This window comes from Notechis scutatus, chromosome 4 (assembly GCF_049901735.1).
Source record: "Notechis scutatus isolate UNSWTSFEM ecotype Mainland chromosome 4, rNotScu1.2, whole genome shotgun sequence".
NCBI lineage: Eukaryota > Metazoa > Chordata > Lepidosauria > Squamata > Elapidae > Notechis > Notechis scutatus.
The window spans coordinates 102,794,317-102,816,998 of record NC_142012.1 but is presented as its reverse complement, the minus strand read 5'-3'; the positions used below and the strand labels follow the sequence as shown (position 1 = coordinate 102,816,998).

Sequence of the window (22,682 nt, the reverse complement as noted above, 5' to 3'; positions counted from 1 at the left end):
TTAGCAGATACGCCAGCCAGCATCCATTAACAGTAAATAGATGTAACTTAACATAGGGCTCCTTATGAATTTCAAACAAATATGTTTGTATGTAGGCATACGTTTTCTCTTAAAGTCCTGTGTGACAATATATTTAGCTAACTGGGAGTGCTGTATTACTCTCCTTTCTTCCTGCCATCCCATTGTCCTGATGGCTAAGTTAATGTTGCTGATATTGTTAAATAGGCACCAAAGCCTTGCTGCAGCTGTATTGATTTCTTTCTGGCACTTGAGACTGAAGCAAATTAAAATGGCATGATGCACTGGGAATCTTTTCATATGAGCAGGTTGCCACAAATTGCAAGGGTGCAAAAACTAAGGGGCATTTTCTTTTTTTTAAAAAAAAAAATCATGCTAATTTTCACAGTCCCAAGTCCAAAAAGAATAGTTCTCAGCTACATTGTGGCTGTGAGCTGTGTTTTTGCTTCTGTATCAGCGTATCCCTTTCTCTAGACACTTTGCTGGCAGAATTGAGTCTTCTAAGATTCATATGGTTAAACACCCTGTGGGACAGCCAGGAAGTGGGGGCAGAGCCCAAACCTGAGCCCTTCCCCTCTCCTCTCCTCTCCAGGAACAAGACAGGTAACTCTTTATCTACCATCTCTTTCAGGGGTGGTTTGAATTTAAGGTATAACATATGAAGTTAGCCTTATAATGGGCTGAAGCCCTAAGACTGCAAATTGTTCACCCCAATTTTAAATGATAACTTACTACTTGCTTACTACTCCAAGGGACAGTATGTGTCTACATGTAGAACAAGCCCTTTTTTTATCACCACTGCTCAAGTCTTATTTATGGAGTCCCAAGACAAGAGCCCCTCCCTACGCTATATAAGCAGAAAAATTACCCTTGATTTTATATAATTTTAATGCATAATTACATCCACCATCTTAGCTCCTTTGACATATTTACTAAATACATAATAGTTGTCTAGAAATAAAGGTTTAAGGAACATCTATGTTGACATTCCTGGCTTGGCTGGACAATTGTTTGACTTTGAGGAGACCTTCTCAAAAAAATTGGATCTCTCAGTTCCTTAAGTGCAAGGCTTAAATAGCTTTATATCATGATTTCTTTTCCAAACCACCCAGACCGTTCAAAAGCTTGATGTGTATCCATTCTGAACATGTTTCCCCTCCTGTTTTTTTCCAACCTCCTCCTGATTTTTATATTTGGTAGGATAAGTTGCTTCAAACTAGTTGAATACTCCTTATCAGATGGTAAAAATGTTTCCACCCAGCTATGCTTAATATTTCAGAGTCACTCTGCTTATTAATATGTAATATTGAATGTTGACCATGTGTTCCCAAACACACCAGTAAAGCCGGATGCCTAAATGGTTACTACAAAACTCAAGTTGGTGCTTTGAAGAAGATGAAAATGAAATAAGAGAGAAGGAAAATCCAAAATAAACAGCACTGAAACAGCTTAACAGGCAGTAAGAAATTAAAGGCAAATTGAAAGGAGGGAAAAAGGGGCCTGGATCATAAATCAAGGCAGATGAAAGCAGACTAAAAAAAAATTGTTTGAAAGGAAGTATCTAGAAAGGAAAATTAGAATCTCAGGAATGAAAAACTAAAATGTTTAAGGATAACATTCCCGGAAATAAATGTAAAAATGTTAAATGAGTTTGATTTAGGGAGGAGCTTATCCCACAATCTTTTTTTAAAAAAAAATTCCAGTTCTTAGTTGTCTAACAACTGCAAATCAAGATGTGTGAGCCTGTTACCATCATATTGCTGAAGTAAAAAAGGCTGAAATAATCAGAGGTTAATAGTTGTATGAAGATGGAACTTCATTTACAATCAGTTCCTGAACTAGCAATGCCTTATTTCCAAATATCTTTACTTATAAGTAAGTTCTAGTTAAGGGGGTCATATAGGTTGCTTGTAGGTAGGTGTGTGTGTGTTGTATGCCCCCACTTAATTACACACCAGGCTGTCCCTTATATGTCTCATTTGTTCATTCCCCTTTCTTCAAAAAGCTGTGAGCAATTTTGCTGGGAAGAGAATCGGCCTTCTTCCCTCTTAACAATCTATTACAGATTGCTGGTTTTCCATTATGAGAAAGGATGGCTTCAAGCAGTCATGGGATGATTGGGGGGGGGGGGAGAATAGGAAGGAAAAAAGGTCCCCTCCCTTCAGTAATACTGCTCTCTCTCTCTCTCTCTCTCCCCCCTAATTGCAGAGGGAAACAAATGATCTTAAGCTGTGTGGGTCCTTGAAAGGAAAGAGAAAGCAGCAAGGTTTTTATAGTCCTGCATCCAGCCCCAATAGAAGCTACCGGTTTTTCATTGCTCTTAGCAGCAGGGAAATTAGGGAAGTGGTCTCTGTTATAGCCAGCTGATCAACTGGCTCCTGGGAGAAACTAGTAATGTTTTGTATGCCAGGATAAACTACTATTTTTGTGGGGGGGGGTTGATTTGGGACTAAATGTATCTTGCTTATCCAGGCATTAGGAGATATATATTTAGATTTAGATAGATAGATAGATAGATAGATAGATAGATAGATAGATAGATAGATAGATAGATAGATAGATAGATAGATAGATAGATAAAAATACAGAGACAGATTGTTTTTCTGCAGGCTTGAAGTACAGGTAACCCTCCACTCACAACCACAATTGAGCCGAAACATTCTGTTGTTGAGTGAGACCTTTGTTAAGTGAGGTTTGCCTCATTTTTTTACGACGTTTCTTGCCACCGTTGTTAAGTGAATCGCTTCCAGTTGCGAAGTTCATCACCTGATAAGTGAATCTGGCTTCTTCCTCTGACTTGGCTTGTCAGAAAGTGGCAAAGGGAGATTCACATGACACACACACACACCCCCGCGGACACCGCCAGGGTCATAAACACGAACCGGTTGCCAAGCATCTGGATTTGGATCACCTGGTCATAGCGAGGCTGCGAAGGTTGCTAACTACGAAAAATGGTCATAAGTCAGATTTTTCAGTGCTGTAACTTTGAACAATCACTAAATCAGGTGTCGCCAACCTTTTGGACCTCAGGGACCACCAAACTCATAATTTTAAATTCTGCAGACCAGAGACTCTGGGAAAATCCCAAAAAAAAAGTCTGCAGAAAAATTCCCCAACCCGTTTTCCTACCGATCAATCATTTATTTGGGATCGCAGGATACCATCTCCAGCTCTGTTCTCGGGGGGGAAAAGAGAGACTTTTGGTTTCATGCAAGGAAAGCAGCAGAAGCAGCAGAAGTCTTTCTTTCTCTCCCCCAAACTCCGCCAGAAATGAGTCTTTGTGAGACTTGTTGCGCCAGTGCAGCCTCTTGGAGCGGGATGCCTTGCAGGGTCCCAAAGACACATTTCTGGTGGAGTTTAGGGGAGAGAGAGAAAGGCTTTTGCTGCTTTCCTTGCGTGCAGCCAAAAGCAGAAGCAGAAAGAAGCAGCCCGGGTGGCCAGGCCAGGTGAGTGGGGCAAGTTCCTCCCTCCACCCTTTCCCCCCTCCCCTCACTATTTCGTGTTGTTTGCAATGCAAGCGACGCAAGCCTTGTGTTCCCGCAGGCCATATGGGCGACGCAGCCTTGTGTTCCCGCGCAGCTTGGATTAATTGCTTTGGGAGTGACATTTCTCTGCGGACCACCAAAATTTTCTCGCGGACCACCAGTGGTCCCCAGACCAATGGTTGGTGACCACTGCACTAAATGAACTGTTGTAAGTTGAGGACTGTCTGAATGTCTTCTACTGTGTGTGCCAGAGGTCCCCAAACTTGGCAACTTTAAGACTTGTGGACTTCAACTCCCAGAATTCTCCAGCCAGCTGAGCTGGCTGGAGAATTCTGGGAGTTGAAGTCCACAAATCTTAAAGTTATCAATTCTGGGGACCTCTGGTGAATGCCATTGATTCCAAAAGAGAGTCCTTTGTCTTTCAGGTGATTTAATTATGCACAGGAATGTTTAAATTGCATTTAACTAATACTAGCTGACATTAGAAGGAAGCTTTTTGAATAAGCTTTTAAAAGCTTTTCAGTTTCTACCCTTTCTGGATGTCTCGTGATAGAGAAATTTGCATCTGATGTTAGTTTCCCATATGGTGAAATTCCATCTCTGGCTGTCTTGCAATATTTCAACACTGATTAAGAAGAAAATAAAATGCTACTTATATATTGTTCTGGATCCAAAAGACAGGAGTCTGCTCCCTTGTCAGCTGTTACAGATAGTCCTCGACATACGACCAGGATTGAGCCTGTTGCTAAGCAAGACATTTTGTTAAGTAGAGTTTTGCCCCATCATACCTGATACGACCTATTTTGTCACCGTTGTTAAGTGAATCACCGCGGTTAGGCGAATCCAGCTTCCCCCGTTGACTTTGCTCGTCAGAAGCCTGCTGGGAAGGTTGCAGATCACATGAGCCCAGGATGTCCCAAAGGGTGCTTTTTTTCAGGAGGCAAGTGGACTTTCTTGGTTTTTCTTTGAAGACATTTCGCTTCCCGCCCAGGAAGCTTCTTCAGCTCTGACTGGATGGTGGGGAATGGAAGGATTTATACTCCTTGCAGGCAGCTGGTCATTTGCATCCTTTGAGAGGGTCCTTGAAGGCCCTTGGAGGCTTATCTGTGTCCTCAGCGTCACCTGAGTGGCGCTCCTGCTTCCTGTGGCCTGCAATTTTTCCTCTGGAAATCTATTCCTACTCCTACCACCCTTCTGAGGGTGTTCATCCCAAATTGTATGGCTAAAAGTTACAGATGACAGATTTCTCAGTCATCCAGGTCAATTAACCAGCTTGCCTTCAGAAGTTGTGGGTCCCCACATCACTAGAGGCTTTTAAGAAGAGACTGGACAGCCATCTGTCAGAAATGGTGTAGAGTCTGTTTTTTTGGGGGGGTTGGACTAGATGACCTCCAAGGTCCCTTCCAACTCTGTTAATCTGTATCTGATGGTTGTCCCAAAGGAGCTGCTTGGATGAGAAACAAAATGTTTTCAAAAGAAAAAAAAAAAACAAGAAAGTCCAGTTGCCTCCTGAAAAAAAAGCACCTTTGGGACAACCATGAGCTGGATGAGTGAGAATCTCTACAGGCTTATGACCCCAGGATGTTGCAGCGATTGTGAATACGTGCATGTTACCAAGTGCCCAAATTTTTATCATGGGACTTGCAGAGGTACAGGCAGTACTCGACTTACAACAATCTGCTTAACGACCATTCGAAGTGACAACGGCACTGAAAAAAGTGGCTTATGACCATTTTTCATACTTACGGCCATTGCAGCATCAAGTGATCAGTGGTCACGTGATTTGCATTCGAACGCTTGACAACTGACTCACACTTATGACTGTTGCAGGGTCCCCCTTTAAATCACCTTTTGCAGCCTTCTGACAAGCGAAGTCAATGGGGAAACCAGAATCACTTAACGACCATGTTGCTAACTTAATAACTGCAGTGATTCATTTAACAAATGTGGCAAGAAAAGGTCGTAAAATGGGGCAAACAGATTTCTCACTTAGCAGTATAAGTTTTGGGCTCAATTGTCGTAAGTTGAGGACTACCTGTACTGCAATGGTCATTACTGCAAGGACCAGTCACTATAACTGAATAGTTGCTTAAACAAATGGGCATAATTTGAGAACTATCTGTATAATGAAGGTTAAATTTCTTGAGTAGGAGATGCCTGAATAGCTGCTGCTTTTGTTTTTGCCTTTCAGAAGATCAGGAAGAAAAGTTCTGTTGGATAGATTTATTTTTTATTATAAGTCAGCATATTTTTACATGTGAAAAATATATTGAACCCTTTTTACATCATCTCTGGATTTTTTAAAAAACCCTATTATACACAGATATTTTTCTGTATGACTAATGTTTCAGCAGAAATGAAGGTAAATGAACTAGTGTTTGTGCACTCGTTCCTCTTTCTGGCTAGACTAGTTTCAATTGTATGTGTTGATTCTGTGGAGAGAAAAAAGACCATAATGGAGAGTTTTTAATCTCTTTTCCTTGGATGCTAGATTTAAAAAAATAACAATGTGCAAAATTTTGATCAGTCAGATAAACTGCAGTTTGGGGGGGGGGGGGGCGAGTATGCCTTAATCCACCATTATTGTGAATAAACCTGTAAGCCATTTTGGGGTATGTTTCCTCAGAGGTAACATGCCTGGATTAAGGCACTTATTTGGGACTTACTCCCAAGTAAATGTGCATAAAATTATAGCTTTATTGTTGCTCTCTTGTGGTTTGTGAATTCAAAGAGCTGTCAGGTTATAAGCAATCAGGATCTGTCAAGTTATAAGTAATTGAAATTGCAATGGGAAGATAGCAACTGAGTAGTAGACAAAAATAACACACATATTAACATTAAATTACAAGCGTAGCAGGGTGGCGGAAACATATATAGCAGTAAAGAAGTAGAAGCTTTTGTTTCCCTAGCTGGAAAGGGATTTAATATTTAAATATTAAAAATATTTCAACCAGGGGTGGGGAATTTACAGACTTCCAAATGGTGCTGAAATACAGTTTTCAGCAGCTCTAGTCAGAATAGCTAATGATGTTATGAGAATCTGACAATTATTGGAAGACCGGGTATTCTGATTTTTCCAGTTTTTGATCAGTCTTTCTAGTTCTAATCCAAAATACTAGCTGCTTCATTAAAAATGTTTTTCAAGTGGGTATTGATTTGTTTATTTCAACCTCTGCTGACCTCCTACTCTCAAATTTGTTGGACTGTACCTACTGGTCAGTGGATGAGAGTTGTAGACCTACACATCAACGGCAGCTTGAATTAAAACCTCTGCCCACAGAGGCCGCACTTTCCTCCTGCATAGTTACTTCAGGGTTCATTATAGTGATAGGCTTGATTCCTGGATGTTTTTCAGGCACTCAGAAATTTGTACAGTGAGCAGCTGGATAAGGATGGAGGAGGTGGCATCATAGCTTCCAGCTAGAGATAAGGTGCATACAATATACAACATGTTTATGAAAACGCCTGAAGAGACAGTCCCTTATGTGCTTATAAGCATTTGAAATGAACATTCATGCAGTTGGAGAGGTAGTCACACACATTCTTCATATGTGTCATTGTTATATTTTGTTAACCAAGTCATTGTAGTTTATAAACTATGGATGGCTTATTGTTTTGTCTGAATTGGATCCTGTTAGATTCTTTATCTCATGACTTAACTATCTTTCCCAAACCGACACCTTACAAATAAATATATTGGACTTCAGCTCCCAGCATCTCAGCAATGCCAGTCTGTCTAGGTCTTCAACTTGACAGCTTTAAGACTTGTGGACTTCAACTCCCAGAATTCCTCCTCCAGTCATGTTAGCTCAGGAATTCTGGGAGTTGAAGTCCACAAGTCTTAAACTTGTCGAGTTTGAAGGCCCTTGGTTTAGGGCAGGGGTTCCCAACCTTCGGGTGCGAGACAATATTCCAGGGGGTGCAAGAAAAGTCCAGGTAAATAATAGGATATTGGCTATATGTTGGCATTTTTATTTATTATTTATTTCAGGGGGTGCGAGGTTCGAGTGAAATTTCTTTAGGGGTGCGGGGCAAAAAAAAGGTTGGGAACCACTGGTTTAGGGTATGCCATGTTGGAAGAGACTGGCTTTGTGCTGCATTTGAACCCAGTCATTGTGTTGTGGGAAGAGTCTTGGGAAACCTCCGCTCTAGTCCTGATTTGGTCATAAATTTCTGTCACGATGACTCATACTAACCTGCCACACCCTAATACACATTTGAACAGATTGTTATGAAGAAAATAATATAGTGACCATAAGCTGTTTTGAAGGTGAGTTTGGACATCATTGCAATAAGTTATTGTGCTACAAAAACTATGAGTATATGCTGAATAGTATTTAGGGAAGGGTGGGTGGGCTGTTTTGTCTGTCCACCATCTCTTACTAGGAATGCAAATTCTACAGATCTGAAGTTCTTATCAATGAAGGCATTTCAAAATCAGTACCTTCCTTTGGTGATTAAAGCTGTGAGCTATGAGATACCCGAGGGCAGACAAAGAGATTCTCCTGTGGCAATAACCTTTTTGAGCCAAGTCACTCTTTCAGAATTTAATGATCATGTTTTGAGTGTTCCTGTAAAATGGCTGCCATGTCTACATATTCATAAAATGGCTGTCCTGGTGGGTTGGAGTAAGATAACCTATCTCTGTCGCACTCTGTCACCATACGACATTCCTTGCCATCCATATTTACCTTTCTCTTTCTTTTGGAGGTGAGGTCACACTTTCATGCAAAATACTTAGCCTTTAGCTGTTCCACCCAACCCTGTCTTATTTTCTTTATGACATTTTCTGTGGCATCTCCTTGTCACCCAGAGGACATCCATGGTATATACATTGTACTGGACAGTGGCCCTCTGCTTTGTAACGTCTATGCCTCCCCTTTAATCATTTTTAAAGTGAATCTGTTAAAGTTAAAATCAAATGGGATGGGGTGTCTGGGTTACAGCAAAGGAGCTACCCTGAACACCTGGGCTTCTGGTTTGCTTGTCTTTCTCACAGTGGAGCAATTGTGAAAGAGATGCTTTCATTTGTGTGTGTGTGTGCGTGCGTGTTTATAATCACAGACACACACAAACACAGACACGCTTATGCAACTGTTTGGGAAGGTTTGGGGGGGGGGGGAGAGGAAGAGCCAAGGCATCTGAATTCCATGGGTTGAAATGTTTGTAATAATGACAGTATATGGCTTAAGGCACAGGATTTTTTTTTTCTCTCACTGGAAAAGTTTTTAAAGCACAACTGCAACCTTTATGGGCATGCTTGGTTTTAACTGCTACTAACATGACATGAAAAGGGCAGAACAAAACGGCAAGAGGGAAGTCAGGCTGGGAAGTGGGAACAGATGTCTTAAAAATGAAGGATTGCTCTTTTTGACAGGTATTTGACAGATCCTGACTGAATGTTAGTACAGTCACATCTGTGGGAGGGGAAAAGGAAGACAGAATGATGCAAGCAGTATCAGGGCATCAGAATCAGACCGGTAAGGGCACTTTGATTTGGGCTCGGAGGTAGATGAGGTGTTGTGTCATTGTGGTTGCTCCTTCTCTAGATTGATGTTGAGCTCCCAAGTTCCAGATAGGACCTCCCATCAGGAGAAGCTGCTCACCAGAGATTGTGGTCCTGGCAGTTGAATGAGAGTCCCAGTATAGTCTTGGATCCCACAACAACCTTGGTTCTTACAAGTGGTAGCAGCAATCATTGCAAAGGGATTTACTCCCTTACACAATGTCAGCGGGGAAGCTGGTATTAAGTTCACAAGTCGCAGTCATGTGATGTTGCACTTGGTGATAGCGGCAGAACTGCCATTGTAAATCAAGCCCAGTCATTTGATGACTTAATGACCTGTAACTTAGCTAGGAAGTTGCCAAACCCAATTTCTATTGTTAAGTGAGGACTGTGTGTCATAAAGCATATAAAAATACCCAAGAACCCAAATTTCAACAGAAGATTCAGGGATCCAGAACTCAACAAACATTTATTTACGCATGCATATAAACAGGCAGTCATTGATATATACTGATACTTGTATGGTATTGGTTTTAGAGAATACAATATGACCGAGGCTAGTCAATGACCATAGCTGAACAAGGAACAAGTTCTTAGATACCTGTACTAAGCTTGTCTTGTCAGGTGAATGTAAAAGGTATCCCAGGTAGATGAAGAAGAAGAACTTCGAAGAACTTTATTGTCATTGTACAACGAAATTGTGGATGCACCCCAGCAACTGTTCGCAATACAATAAAACCAGAGCACTTAAAGATGAAGATTAAAAAAAAATGAGTACCCCTATTTCAGTGGAAGACTGCAGCCAAACAGAAAAGCTTGAAATACTTGAAGCGTCATAGGAGCAGATTGAGCATGTCTTCAATTTTTGAGAACATGGAAAAGTAACAATGGATTCTCTGTGCCATTGTTCTTCTGATCATCATCACAGCTATAGAAGTGACATCAAGAGAGCTGCCCTCCAAATAGCATGGTTCCTCAGGGCTTCATATTTTTTCACGCTTGTCATGTTCTGTTCCTTGACTTGACCCAATAGTTACGGGTCAAAGTTTCCTTCATAGGTTATAGTCTCTATGTGGTCAAAGTCCTATAACTCAACGCCCCTCCAACTTTCTGGGTGCTAAGGACCGGTTCCGTGGAGAGGGTTTTCTGTGGACTGGAGGGGCTCGCACCCTGCCTGTATCCTGTGTATGTATGGAGGGGGCTTCGCACATTTGCAGGGCCCGATTTCTGGTGTGTAGCAGACCTGCGGCCTGGTGGTTGGGGACGCCTGCTGTAACCAATGGGCTACCTCCCTCCCCTTGGCCCTATCTTCTCATGGAAAAAAAGAAGCTGGATTTTTGTTGCTCCGCTCACTCTCCGTGGTCAAGCGAAACACTCCAGTTTTAGTGGATGGCTTGATCGTGTTGTGTGTCGATTTCATTTAGTAGCTCTTAACTGAAGGGGTAAGATAGAAGGGCTGTGAAAGGCTCCGGAGAGCTTCAGAGTAATCATCTTGGAACATCTGTATCTGACCTGGCATAAAACAACATTGCGGGCTCCAACTACTGGCTGAAAATATAGAAAAAGGAAGAGCAGAATATGGTTGTCCTACATATTTTGAAAATAACAGCGGGGAAAAGGAAGAACGATTGATGCTTTGGATTACAACTCTATGGGCTGTGCTTAATGGAGGTTATGAGGCTTATAAATAAAATAAATATTTTTTGAAGGTAGTGTCTTCCTGCTTAATACAAGTAGTCCTTAACTTATGACCACAATTAAGTCCAACATTTCTGTTGCTAAGTGAGACATTTGTTAAGTGAGTTTGCCCCCTTTTACAATCTTTCTTGCCATGGTTGTTAAATGAATCCCTGCAGTTGTTAAGTAAGTAACTTGGTTATTAAGTGAAACCGGCTTCCCCATTGAGTTTCCTTCTCAGAAGGCCACAAAAGGGGATCGATCTTATGACCCTGGGACACTGCAACCGTCATAAATATGAGTCAGTTGCCAAGTGTCTGAATTTTGATGACATGACCATGGGGACGCTGCAATGGTCGTTAAGTGTGAAAAACAGTCGTAAGTCACTTTTTTTCAGTGCTGTGGTAACTTTGAATGGCCACTAAGCGAACTTTTGTAAGTTGAGGACTACCTGCACAACATATCCCTTTTTTCAATGTCACGTATCTTTGTTTTGACCTTGATAATATTTCTTTTTGTTTTGTAAGTTAAGACATGGTTGAGGGTCTTTTTTTTCTGTTCCGTGAAACTGTACGATAGCATTGATGTATTCAGAAACAGTTTTGAATCTAGAAAATAGTAGATTTTGTGTCAAGTGAAGAAAAAATAAAACCAGATTTTGAACTGGCAAGTAGTCATTCTAAACTCAATGATTATACCCTTAAAGATTAATTTATTTGCTTAATCCAGTTCTGTTCTCTTATTTTCCCCCCCCAAATTAATTATTTTGCAAGAGATTGGGGTGGGGGTGGGGAAACTACTGACGGTATAACCGAAAGCAAGTTGATTTGTGAAAAAGGCTTTCCAAATCAATGCTTCAGGTTCAATGCTACAGTGAAAAATTTATTTGGATTAGACAGAGAACTGCAACAGAGCTGGCCAGCTGTTGGTAGATGGTGAGGAGTGGAGGAGATAAAAAGCCTTGGTGCATTGCGTGATGTAAGCCAAATGGGACAGAAAGAGTTCCTTTGAGGTGGTTCTTTTCATATCTTACGTTCAGTTGTCAAGAGGACTGGTACGGTGATGTTTCATATGTTTTCTATTACAAAAAGAAGGTTATTGTGTTGCTGATTTCCTTAATCATCATGAGGGCCCAGGGGCCTAAATCATTGTACTGTAGTTTAGATCAGTGGCCCCCAACCTTTTTTCTACCACGGCTCAGTACCGGCATCACAAAATGATCCACGGACTGGTACCGGCATCAGCACGCACGACCAAGGCAAGGTGAGCCGAGCGACCGGCCAGCCAACCATCCCCCACTTCTCCCCGCCACCTTCAACTCCTCCTTTGTACCTTCTCGCGGTCGATGGGCTTTTCGGGCTCTTTCTTAATCTCCTCCTGAGTAACGCGAGACTCCACCGCCATCGGGACGGCTCTTCATTCGAAGCCGCCACCCCCCCTCGACGAAACTAAGGCACGAGGATTCCTTCAGCACCCAAACGCCGCTTTCCAACCGACAACCAACAAGCTCACCCGGAAGCACTTTCTCAAGCGCCGTCGAAACAAGATGGCGGCGCCCAAGCAAAATAGGCGGCTCGGTACAAAATGATCCATGGACCGGTACCGGTCTGGGGCCCGGTGGTTGGGGACCACTGGTTTAGATGTTAGGTGGGCCTTGAATCAAGGACCACAATTGGGACTGTGGAATCTCAGTTTTAGAGGGAAGCAGCTGTAAGCAAGACATCACATGACTGCTTCGGTCAGTGACTGCAAACCCAGCATTCCTGGTTTGCAGTCATTAAGTGATTTGTGGTTCGTTAAGTGGCAGAGTCCCAGGCAAGGAGCATGGGCTGTTTGCAGGAGGGCGATCCTGGGAGGCATATAAGCGTCTCTTTGCTCGGGAGCTGCAATTTCTCCCTGTCAAAATCCAAGGAAGATTTTCAGCCCCTGGGCTGAGAGGCACTCGTGTGCAGCCTCTATCAGGTCTGCCACAATTCCCCACTCCCACAAAGTAACCCGTAGTCTTTACCTGGGACTCTGTTCACTCAACAGTGCCCCTAATGCAGGGGTCTCCAACCGTGGCAACTTTAAGACTTGTGGACTTCAACTCCCTCCCAGCCAGCAAAGCAAAACTGGCTGATGAACTCTGGGAGTTGAAGTCCACAAGTCTTAAAGTTGCCAAAGTTGGAGACCCCTGCCCTAAGACATATTTCCTTACTGCCCTGCCTCTTTGCTCCTGAGCTGAAAATCCTCTCTACCAAAACCCAAGTTTGCAACCTTCCCTGACCACTTTCCAATGACTTCCTGGGAAAATTGGCAGAAAAGATTTGCAAGGTTGGTGATCGCATGCATAGTCACGGGCACATGACCACCCGTCATAAACATGAACAGCCTGCCCAACACCCAGATCACAAATCGCCTGACCATGGGTGTGTGCGCGACATTTTGCGATGGTCAGCTGGCTGCAAAGCAGCCTTTCTGAGGTGACCGTTAATTGAAACAGTTGTTAAGCGAGCAGTCACAAATAACAGGTAGCCCTTGGCTTATGACCACAATCGAGCCCAACGTTTCTGTTGCTAAGTGAGACATTTGTTAAGTGAGCTTTGCCCCATTTTACGACCTTTCTTGCCACCGTTGTTAAGTGAGTCACTCAGCACTCGTTAAATTACATAGTAATACAGACATTAAGTGAGTCTGACTTTGCTCGTCAGAAGATTGAAAAAGGTGATCTCATGGGTCATCCCAGAATACTGCAACCGTCATAATATGAGTCAGTTGCCAAGCATCTGAATTTTGATCACATGGCCATGGGGATGCTACAACGGTCGTAAGTGTGAAAAACAGGTCATAAGCCACTTTTTTCAGTGATGTTGTAACTTTGAATAGTCACTAAACGAATTCTTGTAAGAAAAGGACTACCTGTATTTACTTTTACACTGCAGTGATGTTGTCAGTATCAGAACACCGTAGTACTACTCATTGCAGTGATGCTAAAACACTATTGCCAAATCCTTTTTCACCTCGCTGTCTTTATGAGTGTCCAGTAAGCACAACTAAAAACGTTAGAAAAGCAAATTTGATTCCTTGGTGAGCTTGTAGGTTGCAGGGAGAAGGGGTTTGGAAAGAACCAGGATATGAGGATAAGTTTGTATTAGCCACCTTAATTATAGGCCGTACAATGCATCTTAGCAGACTAATTTTAAGGAGATGTTTTTATGGAGGCCTCTGACCTGTGTTACACAGAAGTTCTTTCCCTAGGCATAGAAACTATACACCTGAGTGTTGTTGCTGGCTGAGTTTGACCCTTGAATTGCAGATCTGAGGGGGGGAAAAATCATTGCTGCAGTCCCTCCACAAAGAAAGCTTGAAGTTTCAGATGCTGCCAACATGACTTCAGTCAGCCCAGTGTCTTATCAGCTGTTTCCTCCCTGTTGTACTAACATTGCAACAGCTTTTAAATTCTTTCTTCTGTAGACTTGCAGGTTCTGTTTTTTTTTCTTTCTTTGTAAAGGATGCTTTACAAAGCATAACTGTCTGAAGCATATAAGGAAGGTTGCACGGGGATATGTGAATGTCAACATATAAGAGTAGCAAGTCATCATCCAAATAGTGGATGCAACCTAAAAAACATAGGAATTTGTTTGATAGATCAGATGCCCAAAATGTAGATTAATCTGTTGGTTTCTCAATATTTACGTGGTAAAATCAAGACTTCTGAAATAATCACCAAAGCAGGAGAGCATTTCAGAAACCTTACAAACCCAGGTACCTGTCAGTGCAGGATATTCTGTACCATAATGCCTTGGTGCCTACTTCAGCAGTCTGTTGTTTTATTTAATTCTTACAGGGCATCGGTTCTACAAATCCTTTATCATATGAACCCCTGCATTCAGAATCTGTCCTGTGCACTAGGAGTAATTTACCCATAGAAGAACTTGTTGGTCCTCTCCAGACCTGTCCTCTTTTGTTGCCAAATTTCAGTGACACATTTCTCATACTATAATTGCTCTTTTTGACATTATTTTATTTCACCCAGGTCCTTGTACAGTCACTGTGCTGGTACTGCAAGACAGTTGGCAGTTTGACTCTGTTTAGGGTCATCTCCTACCTCCCAACCCCAAGAAAAGTTCATTGCAGCTGGCCAACATCTGCAACATGTGGTGTGTGAGATAAATAAATTTAGTGGGTTAAATGAGGTGGCACGAAAAAAGTATATGTCAGTGAGAAATAAGAAGAAGCTTAAGAGGAGAAGGAAAACAAGGCATGTGATCATTATATAGTCCAGCACCACCAATTTTGGGCATGTGATTTCCCCACTGAATACATTCCTTGATCCGAGTGTGCCAGCTCCTGCTTTAGCCTAACAGAAAAGACATTTAGTCTGCTGTCTGACAGAGCACTTTCTTTGCTTCTGGATGGTGAATGCAGAGCTTTAGCTGATGACAATGTTTGAGAAACAGGGCTTAGGGCTTGGGTTACTTCTTAATTCAGACTGTAAAACAAAGCTTGCATGGATTAATTGAGGTAGAAAGGGTCTTTTTTTTTTTAATGATGAACATGAGTAGTCTTTCTCCATCCCATATTAAAACTCCATACTCATTTATGAATAAGATAGAAAAATATTCCCTACACCTTGATATCTTTACGTCACACAGTCACGGATGACATGAGGGTAGGCAATGTTGATTGGGCTCACCGACTCAGATGTTCTACAGATTCCTCCGTGGAAGAACATCCAAGTTGGTTTAGCTCAGTCAACATTGCCTAACCTCATGTCATCCATGACCATGTGATGTAAACAAATCAAGGTGTATGTACCTATGGGTTAGGTACAAGTGTATTTTTTTAAAAAAAAATCAGGTTTAGGGACACCAATAGAATAAATTTATCTTACCATCCCCCAAAATCTTTACATTGTAGTATGTTCTATTAAATTCATCAGTAAATGCTTTGGGTTGTATTGAGTTAGAGGCATATTTGGGCTTTAAAGTTCACATGATTGTTGCCAGAAGATCTGAGTTTGGAGTCATTAGTTCCACTAGAAAATGTATTATAAGTCATCTAAATCAGTGGTTGCCAACCAGTGGCTGGGGACCACTGGTGGCCCATGAGAAAATTTTGGTGGTCCGCAGAGAAATGTCACTCCAAAGTAATTAATCTAGGCTGCGTGGGAACAGAAGGCTGCGCCACCCACATGGCCTGCGGGAACACAAGACTTGCGTCGCTTGCATTGCAAATAACACGAGGTAGTGAGGGGAGGGGGAAAGGGCAGAGGGGGGAACTTGCCCCACTCGCCTGGCCTGGCCACCGGGCTGCTTTTCTCCACTTCTTTCTTCTTCTACTTTTGGCTGCATGCAAGGAAAGCAGCAAAAGCCTTTCTTTCTCTCCCCCAAACTCTGCCAGAAATGAGTTTTTGGGACCCTGCAAGGCATCCTGCTCCAAGAGGCTGCGCCGGCGCAACAAGTTTCAAAAAGACTCATTTCTGGCAGAGTTTGGGGGAGAAAAAGAAAGACTTCTGCTGCTTTCCTTGCACGAAGCCAAAAGTCAGTGTCTGTCTGTCTTTCTCTCTCCCTCCCTCCCTCTCTCTCTCTCTCTCTCTCCCCCCCCCCTGAGAACGGAGCTGGAGACAGTATCCTGTGATCCCAAATAAAGAATGATCGATCAGTAGGAAACCGGGGTGGGGAATTTTCCTGCAGACTTTTGGGGGGATTTTCCCAGGATCTCTGGTCTGCGGCATTTAAAATTATGAGTTTGCTGGTCCCTGAGGTCCAAAAGGTTGGCGACCCCTGATCTAAACTACTTCCTTCTTTTATCCTTGCCAAGTACCAAATTGCAAAATTGCATCCAAATTAAAAGATGCCTTCTCAACATTTCACCACTTAGGTTAATGTCTTTGCTGTGCTGAGACTAGTAATGGGTTATTTTGAATTTAAACAAAAAACAATAGATATTTCTGGATAGAATCGGCCATCTTTCTTTGTAAAAGCCCATTGAGAGTATTGCTGTTTTTGAAATGGCTTTGAGCAAAAATAAGGAAGATGGTACAGGGTAGTTTTCATCATACAACCTTTTGTTTAGCGATCATTTGAAATTACAACAGTACTGGGAAGCAGGGAGGAATGACTTAAAACTGTTGCAACATCCCCGTGGTCCAGATTTGGTCACTTAGCAATTAGCGTGTGTTTACAATGGTTTGCATGTTTGGGTCATGTGATTTATCATTTGCAACTTTCCCAGTGGCTTCTGACAAGTAAAGTCAATGGGGAAGCCAGATTTTCATAACAACTTCCTTACTGAGCAACAGAAATTCTGGGTGCTATGGGGGTTGTAAGTCGAAGATTACCTATATAATTGTGTTTTAGATACAAAATTAGGTACATATCTTGGCACCTCTCTTTAAATCCACATTCCATTCAAAGGTAATACAGAAGTTCCCTTCTGGCCAGTGAAAACTCAGACTTTCTTATACCATTTCCTTTGCAGTTGCCAAAATGAATTCCTCTTCTAATTCTTAGTTTTCTTCTCTAAACTCATGCTACTTCAGGTCAGATTACATTCCCCAGTATAAAGCTGTTTCCTTCTTTCTCTTGAAACACGGTTCCTCCTATAACATTTTAATTTGCTGGTATTTATTTATTTATAGGGTTTATAAGTTTCTCCAATCAGCTGATCCTGAGCAGTATGCAATTCCCCAATACGTCATTTGGATTAAAATCAACAAATACAAATGAAATTAGAAGCAGCACCATATAATGTAATCAATTATAAAACAGACTCATGATTAGACTTTAAAAAACAACTCATTTTCCAGAGGGACAGTCAAAATAATCCCCATGGTTGTTATGACAACCTCTACCAATTTTTCATCAATTTTCTGATGACCCTGGAGGGAAAGAACTAAACACATAATGAAGAAATGTTATCCCTGACAATTGAAAAAAAATTGCTGCCTTGGTACCTGAAAGTGGTAATCTTGAATTCAGGGGGCACATAGAGAACAAGATGTTATTGGGAAAAGGCTGCCCTATAGATACTCAAGCTCTGAAGACAGGGTGGGCTTTCAAGGTGACAACCAGCACCTTGAAGCCAATTGGAAGCCAGGTATCTCTCCAAGTATAGGTGTTACATGGGGGTCCTGAGGTATACCCATAACTAAAAATATATTATTATTATTATTATTATTATTATTATTATTATTATTATTATTATTATTATTATTATTATTATTATTATTATTATTATTGCCAAAAAGGCATTAAGAGTTGTTAACCTAATCCTACATAGCTTTTTCTCTGGTAATATCACATTACTAACTAGAGCATACAAAACATTTGCTAGACCAATACTCGAATACAGCTCATCAGTCTGGAACCCACATTACGTATCTGATATTAGCACAGTTGAGAAAGTCTAGAAATATTTCACAAGAAGAATTCTCCATTCCTCTACTCGTTGCAGAATACCTTATGCCACCAGACTTGAAATTCTAGACCTAGACAACCTACAACTATGCCACTTTCAGTCCAATCTAAGTATAGTATAGTATAGAAAATCATACATTGCAATGTCCTACCTGTCAATGAATACTTCAGCTTCAACCATAATAATACAAGAGCACACAACAGATACAAACTCAAGGTAAACCGCACCAAACTTGATTGCAAGAAATACGACTTCAGCAACAGAGTGGTCAATATCTGGAATACTCTACCTGACTCTGTGGTTTCTTCCTCAAGCCCCCAAAACTTTAACCTTAGACTGTCTACTATTGACCTCACCCCTTTCCTAAGAGGTCTGTAGGGGGCATGCAAAAGCACACCAACGTGCCTACCATCCCTGTCCTATTGTTTCTTTTGATTTTTCTCATATGTATCCATTTCATAAATTCATAACTATGTTTATACTTATACCTGTTATCTTATAATCGCTGGACAAATCAAATAAATAAAATAAAATAAAAAGTACTGGTACTTGACCCACTGCATTCTGAATCAATTGTAGCTTAATGTTATATATGGCACCCCCATGTAGAGCATATTACAATTGTCCAATTTAAGGATGAAGGAGAGGTTTTCAGGAGAAGTTTTCAGGATAAGTTGCAGTTTGCCACAAGCAGCAGCTTTGAGTCCAGGAGGATCTCCAAATTGCAAATCATCTTGTTTAAGATATAAATGATTGTTAATATTAATGATCAGACTATGGTATATTAGTGAATTTTTTTGTGAAATGAGAGATTTGAAGTAGAAGAAGGAGGAACATCATAATGAAATAATGAGCTATAATATGTGATGTGGGGGGAATAACTATGGAAAATAGGGCTCCCATAAAAGTATGTGATTTAATTGAAAAGTAATGTGTTAAACGTTTAAGATATAAATGAATATCAATACTAATGAATAGATTTGTATCATTTTTGATAACATAGTATGATTTTAGAATGTACCAGACAGAATCCCAATGTAAGTTATGTGTTTTATATTAAGTATTATAAATATAGGGGAGAGAGATAAAGGCATCATACTCCATATAGTGTACAGGAGAAGTTTTTCTTCTTTTTTAAAGAAGAAAAATAAATGGATGGTTGGAAATAGAACATACAAAGAATAATAAATATTATGATCTGAATTGAGAGGAGATAAATAAAATAAAATTGAGAAAATTTAAAAGAGAGGAGAAGTTATATAGAAAATTGAAAATGTTAATAAGATATGAAATGGTATATAAAAGGAATATGAATTTGAATTTGTGTCTGTACCAAGAGTTATAACCCGGGATTAAGCAACTTTCAGAAAAGAGATTTTTTATGTTTTGTGTTTATGTGTATTTATGTATTATATGTCTTGAAGAATTATCAAATTGCAAATCATCTGCCCCAGGAAGTATGATCCCGTTCAGAGTTAATTGTAGAACCACCTTGGAGTTGGTGGTCTTTCCAAGGCAAAGTCACTTTTATCAGGCTGGTATGGAGTTTCGATTTGTTCTTCCCCACCCAGACTGGGAGAACCCTCAGGCACCTTAACATATCATAAATATCATTTATTTCATGGTTTTGAAGCCAGTTCATAGTCTTCCAGTTCCTTCCTCAACTGCCTAGAGATGATTTTATATGTGTCCGGAGGTACTTTTTGATGAGATCAGTATTGGTATCCATTTGAAATGCTTGAAGTCAATAGTTCTACTGCAGTACCTTTAGTTAACCAAATACCCTTTTATTCTGAAAAAAAATTGTGTCCCCCAAGCATTTCAGATGCATTTAAATTGACTTGCTTTTCCATTGAAAAAGATTATGGTCTTAATTTCAGCTCCAGGACCCAGGCTTTACCTGAACTTAATTAAAAGTTTACAGCTTAAAAAAAAACCTGAATTATCTGCAAATTCTTAACTGCATTTTTTTTTTCAAACTGTACTTGCTATTAAGGACTTTCTTCAAAAGGTTCTATCATAAAGTTATTTTATAAGCCTTATTTTCAACAGTCAAAGTTTGCTTCCTGTAGACTGATCTAGTTCAAATACAGGCAAATGAATCAGCATCAAATGGGAAAAAATAAGTTTAAAGGAAATGCTTATAGCTGGTCATGTTTGTTATTGGTTTCCTGCGTACAGCAGAGATTGCTAATAGGAATTCTACCAGACCTGCCACAACTTAAACCTCTAGATAGAAATGAACCTTGGCTCAATTTGTTGAGAAATGTATAGTTTTATTAGAGGTCGTGTATTGCAATATTGCAAAGCCAGAACTGAGAATCATGCGCCAAAGTTCTACTTTTCCCTCTCATAAATATCTCTCATTGCCCACCCCAGTGTAACCAATCTGTGATGACCCAGGGTAGGATACAAAACAAGCACAGTCACAGAAAACAGGTGAAGCCCCTTTTATTCCTTCACTTTGCTTCCAAGCTCAGAATATCTTTGAAGGAAGACAAAAAAACTCCCACAGTTACACAAAAATGGAAAAAAGCAACACAAACCAGGCAAAATAAGGGCTGGAGGATGTCCACAGATAACACACACTGGAAAGGATGCCAAACTCAGAGAGGAACTATAAACTAGGGATATTTACATGCTGTGTTTCCAGCGTTTGCCAGTACGCAGGTCCAAAATCTTATTCAATTGTCACACCTGCAGCCCATGAAGAGGATCAAGGCCCTCCTCCCGAGTAGACCACATTTTCCCCTTATCCTCTTCTCCCTGTGTGCCCTAGGATGGATAGGATATGGGCCTGGGTCCTCCTTTGACTGCCCAGCCGGCCTCTGCCCTTCCCCAGCCTTTTCTACAACCTCCGGAGCCACACTTCCACTCCCTGTCTGCTGTTCCTCCTCTCCCTCAGAGTCAGTCTCCACCAGGGGCATGACACAATCAGGTTCATGCAAGATGTTTCCATAATGGTCAGTCCAAGTACAGTTTGGTATGTGGCCCCCTCCTTCTCAGCTGGCTGGCCTTGAGGCAGCATCTCGAGGAGATAAAGCACTTATTTTCGTTTCCCCTAGCATTCCTCCTTTCATTTCCCCTCCCAAGGTTCATGGCAGTCTGTCTCCACATAGCACACAAGCAAGCATAATGTGGCAGCTGAGAAATTCATTTGAAAAGGAGATAAATGTTTATATGGGACTTAAAACATTTTCTCACCACCTGTAGAGTTAATGTCTATCTTGTTTATGATAGTGATGAATGATCTCCCCTTCTTACACCTTTGTTTTCTCTTGAATTTGTGAAGAACCCATGCAGGCAGTGAAGTTGGTTGTTTAATGACTTCTAAAGTTGGACTTTAGATGATATTTCTCATAGTAACTGGTGTGGATTCAATAGAAAGCACAAGGAATGTGATCCTGATTGCAGTCACAAATAGACGGGCATGATGGGAAGTGATTGGCATTTGAACAAAAGAATACACTGAAGTTTTGTTCAAATCTTCTTTCTAGGCTCACACAGAATTGTTCATCTTTTGTCTAACCTAATATAAAAACAACACTTTTTAGTAGCATTTCTCATTTGAGTTTTGTGATAGGGAAATAGCTGGGTTTTTTTTATAATAGAACTTGATAACCAGCTGGCTAGAAGCACTATAGAGCTACAGATGTTGAACCATTTACTATGGGTAGTCTTGACTTGCGGCCACAATTGAGCCCAAAATGTATGTTGCTAAGTGAGTTTTGCCTAATTTATCACTTTTCTTGCCATATTTGCAGGTGTTAAATTAGTGTCACCGTTGTTAAGTGAACCTGGCTTTCCCCCCTTGGCTTTGCTTGTCAGAAGGACATGACCATGGGACACTGCAACCGTCATAAATATGAATCAGTTGTCAAGCATCTGAATGCAAATCACAGAATCATGGGGATGCTGCAATGGTCATAAGTGTGAAAAATGGACATAAGTTAATTCTTGTCAGTGCTGTTGTAACTTTGAACAGTCACTAAATGAAGTTGAGGACTATCTATATAGTATAAGTTCTGATTAGCAACCACTTTTGTCTGATGCAACCAGCTACTACTAACATTTCCTCAAGTAATCCATTCCCCTGCTCTAAGACGTCATAATGTTTGCTTGCTCTGTTGTATATCTTCATATATTTGTTTGAATACCTATATATAAAATAGACAACTTGTATTTAATCAGTAACCTGGTAGCCATAAATTGCAAATTTCTGTGTAGGCAAGATTGGCTAGTAGAGGAAAAAACCAGAAATACCAGAGAATAGATACTGGCCTATTGCAAGGACAAAATTGGTTTAATTACAAAAGGTAATTAAATAAATAGATCACCTTACACTCCATTACGCAATTTTTTTAAAAAAATATCAGACAACTGATTCCACACATTTTTCAGATAAACCCTGTTATACAATAGTCTTGTGGCATCTTAAAAGAGTAATACATTTATTCATTACTCAATCAGTCAAATGATATATATTGTCTTATATAACTTATAACCATTCTTGTGGTATTAGACTTCATGAACTGCAGTCCAATTTCTCACATGTTGGACTTTGAAACTGGAAATCAAGCTTTTTCAAGATTGTG

The 22,682-nt window shown here is 40.7% G+C and overlaps 1 protein-coding gene across 6 annotated transcripts in view; it reads left to right on the top strand.

The window, feature by feature from the left end:
• Window positions 1-22,682, top strand: part of PWWP2B (PWWP domain containing 2B) — a 44,701-nt gene that overhangs the window by 6,000 nt on the left and 16,019 nt on the right. The window lies entirely within an intron of this gene.